Source organism: Chelonoidis abingdonii, chromosome 1, assembly GCF_003597395.2.
Source record: "Chelonoidis abingdonii isolate Lonesome George chromosome 1, CheloAbing_2.0, whole genome shotgun sequence".
Lineage (NCBI taxonomy): Eukaryota > Metazoa > Chordata > Testudines > Testudinidae > Chelonoidis > Chelonoidis abingdonii.
In genome coordinates, this window is record NC_133769.1 from 346,224,775 (window position 1) to 346,234,650 (window position 9,876).

The window sequence follows — 9,876 nt, forward strand, 5'->3', positions numbered from 1 at the left end:
CAGCATGGAGCATAGGTCACTTGCTGGAAAGTTCTCTGCACCCTGAAGACTTTAAACCGTGATTTGAGGACTTCAGTGGCTCAGACACAGGTTTGATACAGCAGTGGGTGAGTGAGATTCTGTGGCCTGTATTGTGAGGAGGACAGACTGGATGATCATAATGGTCCCTTCTGACCTTAAAGTCTATGAGTCTACTAGTGACTTGTGAGTATTATGCTCCCCAGCCATGTCATGCATGGCTCTGATGTTGAGGTGCAGGAAGAGGTGACCTCCCTCTCCCCTTTTGCACCTGTGCAAGGTGAACCACAGTCACTGGCCCTTAATGCTGAAAAGCCTCAGGTCCAAAGGTCTCACCTGATCTTTGCAGACCAGGACTGACTAACCAAAGGCAGAAATGCAAAAGAGTAGGAGTTGTGGGTGCTCAGCACCTCTGAAATCAGGCCCCTTTAAGGGTCTCAGGTTGGACACACCAGAATTAAGGGACCCATAATCAATGGCTACTTTTGAATATTTTGGCCAAACTGTAGAACCAGAGAAAATGGTATTTAATGGGAAAACAAACTGGAATGAAAGCCGTTCATCACTGTCTGTCATGATTTCACCTGTCCAAGGGGTGTCTGTATATGGCACCTTGGTCAGTCCCATTTTTGCCCTGTGCAGTCAACTGGGTGAAGGGGGAGACTGTCCTCACAATTCTTCCATTGGAATCTTCCTGTCATTGCTCAGGAACTGAAGGGCTTACAACAAGAGAGTGATGCAAATGACTGTGGCCCCACAGCATCCATTCTGTAAGGCTGAGAGGGAGCAGGTCATATCCATCAGCAGCTGAAGAAGTGGCTTTTGATGAGAGGGGCAATGGCTGACAGGAAGGAAAAGGAAGGGTTTGGGAGCATGACAAGAGATGCAGAGAACTGAAAGTGAAGGCTAGGTGTGGCATGTTGACACAAAGTGTGACCACCTGGCTAGGGGGATGGTGGAAATGGAGAGAAAAGTGGAAGAAGGTGAAACTGGACTGCCTGTAGGCAAGGAGGCAGAATCAGATGCAGTGACAGACTGGTCATTTTCAGAACAATGAGCACAGAGAGCATCAGGTGAGAGCCAAGACAATGCATGCTTTCCTGCTGGGGGAGATGGATGGACATGGATGGGTCTGTTGGTAAGTCCTTCACCAAAACATCAATAACATACAGATCAGGTCCCACTTAAATAATATTTTATGCTGTTATATCAACCTCTCAAAGCGCCTAACCCTCACAATCTCCTTTGAAGAAGAGAATTATTAGCCCATTTTTCAGAGGGGGAAACTGAGACATAGAGGGGCTAAAGTGGCTTGCTCAAGATCCCACAGGAAATCTGTGGAAGAGCTGAGAATAGACCAGCTTTAATGATGAGCTTCACCTACAAGTCTTCCCTTACACAGAGAGATGATGTCTAGGAGCAGAACCAAAGCAGGAAAATCTATTGGCACCTTTACTGTGATATTGTCCAATGGGGGAGCCAGAGGTAGGCTGAGAAAACAGTCTAAGAACAACAGGAAATGTAGTAAATGAGTTTGTTTTGTTTTGAGACATATGCCTGGTTACCCATCACTGACAGAAAGTGTTAGTCACACTCAGGAAAGATCATGGAAAAGCGAATGCAGATACCGCTAGCCTGAGCCCAGAAAAGCAGAGAATCAGCTTCAGCTCAAAACCTGGATAGCAAATCTGTGAAAAAGCACCTGGGAAATGAAAAACTGAAACCAGACATGAAGTGTTAAGAGTTTAATTACATTTCAGGCTTACACATATACAGGTGGCACAGGGTAACGTTTTCACAAGCTCCTAAGGAGCTTAACTCCCATTTTCACTGGGCATCCAAGTGCCTAAGGCACTTTTGAAAATAGAATTTAGGCTCCTAAGTCACTTGGGTGCTTCTGAAAATGTTGCCCCTAATCAAAGATGAATTATATAGGCTTCATATAGGAGGTTCCCCAGGGAGGTGATGGGACGAGATGGGATGACAAAAAGGACTAGCTGACATGGACAGGCCTCTCAGTTGTTCTCCAGAGTCTCAGCTTTCATTTAAAAAGTCTTTAGCCGAACTGGTTGTGAAGAAAACCGTGAACATGTGACCTGAGTGTAACTGATGCAGAAACGACTTCTGCATGAGTTTGCAGAGAGTGTGAACTGCCCCATCAATTTCACTGGGTGCTAACTATATGCCAGTGATGATGTCAATGGTGTTAAGTAAGTCACTACTCCACAAAGCACGGAAGGAAGGCAAGGAAGTATCATACAAGGAAGAGCAAAACAATCTACTCTGAGGTCTGGTCTACACTACAGAGTTAGATTGACACAAGGTAGCTTATGTCAATCTAATTATGGAAGTGTCTGCATTTATATTTCACACCAGCTGATAAAACAGCCCCTCTGTGCTGACTTAATAACCCTACTCCATGAGCAGTATAGAGTCAAGGTTGATGTAGTTAGCTTGACGCAGTGTCAGTGTAAACACTGCATTGGTTACCTCAACTGTTACTGGCTTTCAGGAGCCATCCGACAGTGCCCCACACTGGCAGTACAATCAACACAAGCACTCCTAGTGAGGACGCACACTGCTGACACAAGGAGCAAAGTGTAGACATGCACAAGCAATGTAATTATTGTAGCAGCTGTATGCCAACATGAGTTAGGTCGACTTAACTTTGTAGCGTAGACATGGCCTAAGCAACTGCTCATTTTGAGGATGCCCCACAGAGAGGACTTAACTGGATTACTTATCATAGAATCATAGAATATTAGGTTGGAAAAGAACTCAGGAGGCCATCTAGTCCAATCCCCTGGTCAAAGCAGGACCAATCCCCAACTAAATCATCCCAAAGGAGAGTCTCGGCTTTCTAAAGTTTGGGGAATGCTGATGTGCAATTTGTTTCAGTACCAGGATATCTGTTGTGTTCCCTGATTGTGGAGCCATATGTTTGTTTCCTGCATGTAAGACAAATAAATTCAATTAAATAACCCACATGGCAAGAGGATATTCCTTTTCACAGTGAATCTGATTGGCTCTATAGTACCAGCCTGATCCTGCATTCTCAGGCCCCACACATACCTCATTAGGGCTTCAGGCTCTCAGTTTTAACTGATGAGCACAGATAACACATCCCCACGCCAAAAAAGAAATTGGTGGTTATCCAGTAAACACTTGGAAAACATGAGAAATGGTTATTTGTATCTAACAGCTTGTCTACAAAGACCAGTAATTCATACTATGGGGGTGTGATTTTTAAACAGCACAAACATGCTGCGCATTAATTGGTCTGTGTGGACCCTGCTATTGAATATTAAAGGTTCCCATCGTGCTCTTACAACTCATTGCAGTACATACGAGAAAACTCCAAGCCCTCCAATTTGGTGATATTAACATAAAACTCAAAAATTGCTTAAAAATTCACCCCCCATGAAATTAATAACCCCTGTAAAATAAAGTACTATACCCAAACTAATGTTTCTAAGAAAGAGGACATCTCTCAAAGTTTGTACAAAATGAAAGGGACGGGCTTAAAAAATCCAAATCCCTTGGCAACAGTAAAGCTGCCTGGCTTGCTTTCCTTCATTCCCAAAATGAGCTTCTCATCCATCTCTCTCTCTCTCTCCCCCTCTAGACTGGTCATGAATTTGTCTCAGATAGTTTATTTTTTATTACCTGATTTTAAACCCATCTAATCCAGCTGTTTACTGGAGCACACTCAACACCAACTGCTTTTCAGACCTGCCACCCCCTCTCCCCTTGATGTTACTGCATGGGGCCCAGCCCTTTATATTTTTTGTTCTAACCAAGCAGAGGAAAATTAGGGGAGGAGAAGAGACCAAGGGCCAAATGTCCATTTGGTGCATTCCATTTACTTGAGATATAGCAGCTGCAAATTTGGCCCTGCTTGTGGCTCTCCCAATGCACATGCCCCCAGGGTGCCAGAGGGCACCTGTAACTACATGTTCATTATCTCTTGGGGTGGGGGAAAGAAGCCTTTTTAAAAAATTAGGCTTGTAACAGAGCCTGGGGAAAAATTGTTTTTGTAAAATAACATCAGCCCCCCTGCTGAGCCAGTGAGCAAAGCAGGAATGTAGCAGGGTGCATTCTGCTCCCACTTTCATGCACCACAGAAATCTGCTCAGACTCCACTGGTTAGATAGTGCCATTTATTTATGTTCCCCCCACCAACACCTATAAAGTTTTGGGTGGAAGTATTATTTACTGCAGTTATCGTATCATCAGCCCACCCTTCCTTGAGATCTGACTGAAATGAATCTGGATTCAGCTAGGTGTGTTCCTACCCCTCGCCCCCCAACACTTCTTTCCTGTACCTTTTTAATCTATCCTCAATTTATGGGCTAATTAATCCTCTAGCACCCAACCCCCTCAGCCTGATTGGGGATTGGGATGCAATTAGCTAATCTGATTGCTCTGGTTTATTGGCTAGCTTCCAGCACTCACAAGGAGTAAAACGACTTTGGGTGGTGATAGTACTAAAGGGATCTGGAAGGTGGAAGTAGCAGAGATTATAAACTCTTTGGGGGTAGAGCAGCGGTTTTTCAAACTGAGGTGTGCATATCTCTAGGAGTACACAAGCTGTCGTCAGGGGGTATGCGAGACAATGAATTGTATTCAGTAAGACTTGGCAATCGAATCATAGGTAAATTATGATCCTATTTCAGATGGAGGTATGTGGTAGACTACAATATTTAGAAAGGGGTATGCAGCCTAAAAAGCTTTAAAACCACTGGGGTAGAGGCTATTTACTCTGTGTTTGTAGCATAGTGAGGTCCTGACTGGTTGAGACGTCTAGGTGTTGCAACAATATAAATAATTATGAAAATAAAATGGGAAGGAGTAGAAATGAAAAAAGCATTTCTCTGCAGGTGGGAAGAGAGCACACTTAGAGCTAGGAGCGGCGCCAGGGTTTTTGGCGCCCTAGGCTCACCGGTCCCGCGGCTCTGGTGGACCTCCCGCAAGCGTTCCTGTGGACGGTCCGCTGGTCCCGTGGCTCCGGTGGACCTGCCGCAGGCGTGCCTGCAGATGCTCCACCACAGCGGCGGGACCAGTGGACCGTCCGTAGGCACACCTGCGAGAGGTCCACTGCAGCAGTCTGCCGCCCTCCCAAATCCTGGTGTCCTAGGTGACCGCCTAGGTCCCCTAAATGGAAGCGCCGGCCCTGCTTAGAGCTGGTCTACACAATAGGGGGAGATCAATCTAAGTTATGCAACTCCAGCTATGTGAATAACATAGCTAAAGTTGACGTACTTAGACCTATTTACCGCGGTGTCTTCACTGTGGTGTGTCAACGGAGACACTCTCCCATCGATTCCCCTTGTGCTTCTCATTGAGGTGGAGTACCAGAGTCGGCACTAGAGTGATCGGCAGTCACAATACTAGACACGATAAATCAACCCCTGCTGGATCGATTGCTGCCTGTCAATCCAGCCGGTAGTGTAAACATGTCCTCAGGACCGGCACCAGGGTTTCTGGCACCCTAGGCGCCGGGCCATTTCATTGCCCCGCGCGTGGGTCTCGCGGCTCTGGTGGAGCTGCTGCAGGCATGCCTGCGGCAGGTCCACCAGAGCCGCAGGACCAGCGGACCGTCCGCAGAAATGCCTGCGGCAGGTCCACCGGAGCCGTGGGACCAGTAGACCCTCCGCAGGTACGACTGCGGCAGCTCCACCGGAGCCGCCTGCCGCCCCCCCAGCAAAATGCCGCCCCCTCATAATGCTGGCGCCCTAGGCGACTGCCTAACTCGCCTAAATGAAAGCACCGGCCCTGCATGTCCTTAGAAGTAGTGGGGCATGTTGGCTGAGGCACTTGAGCGGAGGGGTAGGGCTGGGCTAGGATGTGACTTGGGGATATAAACATCTTTTATTTTTAAGTGGAATTCAGATGTATGTATCCTGGGGCATTTTGCTTGTATGTTGTCTATCTCCTATTGTAGGTCTGTTTTCTTCTCTGGTTAGATACTAACTAGCCTTTTGGGGCAGAGACAGCGTTTTCTTATGTGTTTGTACAATGACTAGCACAATCGGGCCTGATTTTGTTTGGACCTTTGCTCACTATCACAGTCTAAATATGTAACATAAATCTTGACTAATTAATAAAACTATAGGCTAGCATTATTCATGACTTGATCACAGTCTGTAAGTGCCTACCTGGCTATGTAGATTTCAGGTAGAAGAAAAATCTCCAATCTAGCAGACAAAGACATTACAAGAGCCAGTAGCTGGGAGTTGAAGCTAGACAAAGTCAGACTGGAAGTAAGCTGCAGGCCACTAACACTGAGGGTAATTAGTCATTGGAACAATTGAGCTACAGACGTAGTGGATTCCCCATCACTTAGGGCTGAGTAACTTTCTAAAAAAATTGGCTGTAGCTCAACCAGAAGTTATGGGCTTACCATAGGAATCACTAGATGAAATTCTGGGGCTTATATTACCTGGGAGACCAGACTAGATGATGTGATGGTCCATATTGACCTTAAAATCTATTTAGGCGATTTAGACTCATAGAACATCAGGGTTGGAAGGGACCTCAGGAGGTCATCTAGTCCAACCCTTGGCTCAAAGCAGGACCAATCCCCAGACAGATTTTTGCCCCAGATCCCTAAATGGCTCCTCAAAGATTGAGCTCACATCCTTAGGTTTAGCAGGCCAACGCTCAAACCACTGAGCTATCCCTCCAGATATTCTACTTCACTATGTTGCTATTATGTATTATTTGTTTGTGATTTTTTTTATTAGTGCCAACCAAGACTAAGGCCCCACATAAACACATAGGAAGAGCTAGTCCTTTACAATGTAAAGAGACAAGTGAGAAATGGTAGGAGGAAATAGAGGCACAGAGGTGGTATGATTATCTCATCTCAGAAGAGAGGGTATAAGATTAGTAAAACCTGAGAAAACAAACCAGTCTGGCACTCTGCAGATGCTTTAATCAGCAGGCATAACATTAACCACACCCTGGGACTGCAGGTCTATTTGGTAATGTACCTATATTTTGGGGTAGGGAGTGGGGGGAGGGGCAAAGTGTCTGTCAAGTATTTTGCACCAGAAGATGAGGTTTGTGGGTCAGCATGTTGAGGAGCATTGCTAGATGGATTTAGTGAGTTTCAAAAGACTTCAACAGTTCTCCAACTCTTTCACAGTACAGCCCATTTTGTAAGGGCAAAATTCTTACCAAGGACCCTTTCCTCTCCTGCTCCCCTGATGTATGCTTCTCACAATGGTTCATGTCATGGCCTGGCAAGAAAGAAGCTGCAGGCCACTAGCAGTGATGGTACAACAGTGTGAGCACTGCTGGATTAGAGCATTCTTTTAAACCTGTGAATTTAGTACTGAGACAAGTGTGCTATGGATGAGAGGATGGGTCAGTGGCCACAGTCCAGTCAGTCCTTGGCCTTGTTGCTGAGACAGACAAGGAAGATGCTGGTGCAAGTGTGTATAGTGCAGTGCTTTTCAAATAGGCTACCAAGCTGATATTGATTGGCCACTACTGACCTGGGCTAGATTTAAATGTATAATCTACAGTAGAGGTGAAGGTTCTAGTAGCCCTCTACCAAGTCCCCGATCCCCATCACTTACATATTAAGCTGTCTTACATTATGAAAAACATTGCTTCTTACAAAGAAAGAAGTGACTTCAACATCAATAGCTGAGAGGAAGGTGGGAAATAATATTGACTGAAAATATGGTGGGCACATGGTTTTATAGGTTAGTTCACAAAATTTAGGGCTCTGTAAAGTGGACTTGGGGAAGGGTCCTCTGATTTAGAAAATGATGTAAAAGATCTGAAGGAGGAATGGGCATGACCTCAAACCCTTTATGCAAAAGCATCCCACTTTAGAACCATTGTGTTATTGTCCTGTATTATTTGAGTGACCTGGTTCACTAGCCTTGTGAAGTGACAGCAACCAAGGTACTGCTCTGCAACAGGTGGTGTAAGTTGGGTTGAGGGGGCATCCCGTGAAAGACCCTAAGCCAGATCATGTCATCTTTCCCACAATTCCTTTCAAAGAAGAGATTGGCACTCTGGGAGTATGTTCTCTGCCTTTTGTTTCCTTCAAAATGGGCTTTTGTTTTACAAAGCTGTGTAAGGTGCAAGATACACTTTTGATATTTTGAGTGACATTATGTCAGCATGAGGCAATGGCTTAGTGTTCTAAACCTCCTGTATGCATCACTAAATACCCTAGCACCACAGGTTCAAATCCTCACCATTCTAGTTTACCCCTTCTTTGTAACAGTAGCAACAGCAAGTATCTTGCAAATTTACTGCATAGAAGTCATTTGAAGAGACCTGAATTCTGCTACCTGGGAACATTGCGCACCCAGCAAAGGATTGCACTAGGGTCTGTAATCAGAACCTGCCCTCTCACCCATAAGTGTGGTATAGTGCACTGTGCATTCTCTGGCTGCCCACCTCAGCGCTAAGTGCATTTTGCTGATGCAGTGCATCTGTACCTTCTGGGAAGAGCTTTGTGCTTTGCTGCCTGTGTCATTGTTGAATACTATTGCTGTGTAAAGACTAGAGCGGCATGTATTGTACAGAGCAGGCAGGATCATGCAGGACAATGAATCACAATGAAGACAGGGAGAAGGAGGGGGTGTGAATAATTAAAGAAGAATGTGCATTCAAGGCATTCAAAAAATTCCTACAACAACCCCACCCCCAACTATTTCCCAGAATTCCCAGTACAAGCTCAGATAGTAATGCTTTCATCCTCTGGTCTTGTCTCTGCATTGTGTAAGATGTGCTGCTAACACAGTTGTGTATTGTTCTTCTCTGGCGCTGGCATGCAGCAGTAGGTCAGGGGCTAGAGACTTATTCTTACCCAAAGATCTGTAGTGGGAGCTGGGGAAATAAAATTGATCACAACACGGTGGCTGGCAGGAGAGACAAAGTCAGGCTTTCTCCTTTGTGCTTTTGCATGTGAGCAGTTCATATTAGGGGGAAGAAAGTGAAATCAAGCTGATTGTGTTGTGATCATCACAAATTACAGGCCAGAGAGAACAAGAAAGGGATGGAGGGGGGTAGAGCACAAAATTAATTTGCAATTACTAATGCGGAGTAACACCAGTAGAGGGACATGCAGAGGCTTGCCAAGGCAAGTAAAGTTTACAGAAGCCTTTGTATGACACACCTTTTGCATTTACAGCAGTGAGCCAATTTATTGAAACACCCAAAAAACTGCACCTTGTACAAATAAGCTCTGTGCATATTCCTGAGCTCTGACATTAGGCATGCATCTAAAAGAGAAGCGAGCTGCATGGCAAAGCCTAAATCCCTAACTAAATGAAGGCATAACCAGGTAAAACAATTATATGTCTCAACTTCTAGCCCAGCAAAAACTGTTTGCACCTCAACTGAAGAAATGAGGGGAAGATGGAAGGAAATGACCTTTGCAAATCTTGGTTCACCCATGGAGGCACATCCAAATCTTTCTTGACCCCTACTCAGTGCTCTAGAGAAAGATGATGCTCCACTGTGACCCAGGAACCTCTTGGTGTCAACTGGCAGAGGGCACAGGAGATGCTTCGAGTTTTACAGGGATCCCCTGGATCACATATATGAATAATTCACTAACGGGTGGCATGTGAGGTCACTACAGTAGCCCACTGATCATCATAATCACTGAAATGTATGTCTGGATGATACTTGTTTTTACTGAAAATTATATTCTTAAAGGCAGGTAACCAGAGGGCAACATGTCTCAGAAAGGTTCCTTTCAAGCAATACCAAATTCTACAGGCCACTTCCCTCAGATCCCACTGAGGAATACACTAAGAAACTGCACCATCTACTCAGGACGCTCCCTACACTAACACCGGAACAAATCAACATACCCTTAGAGCC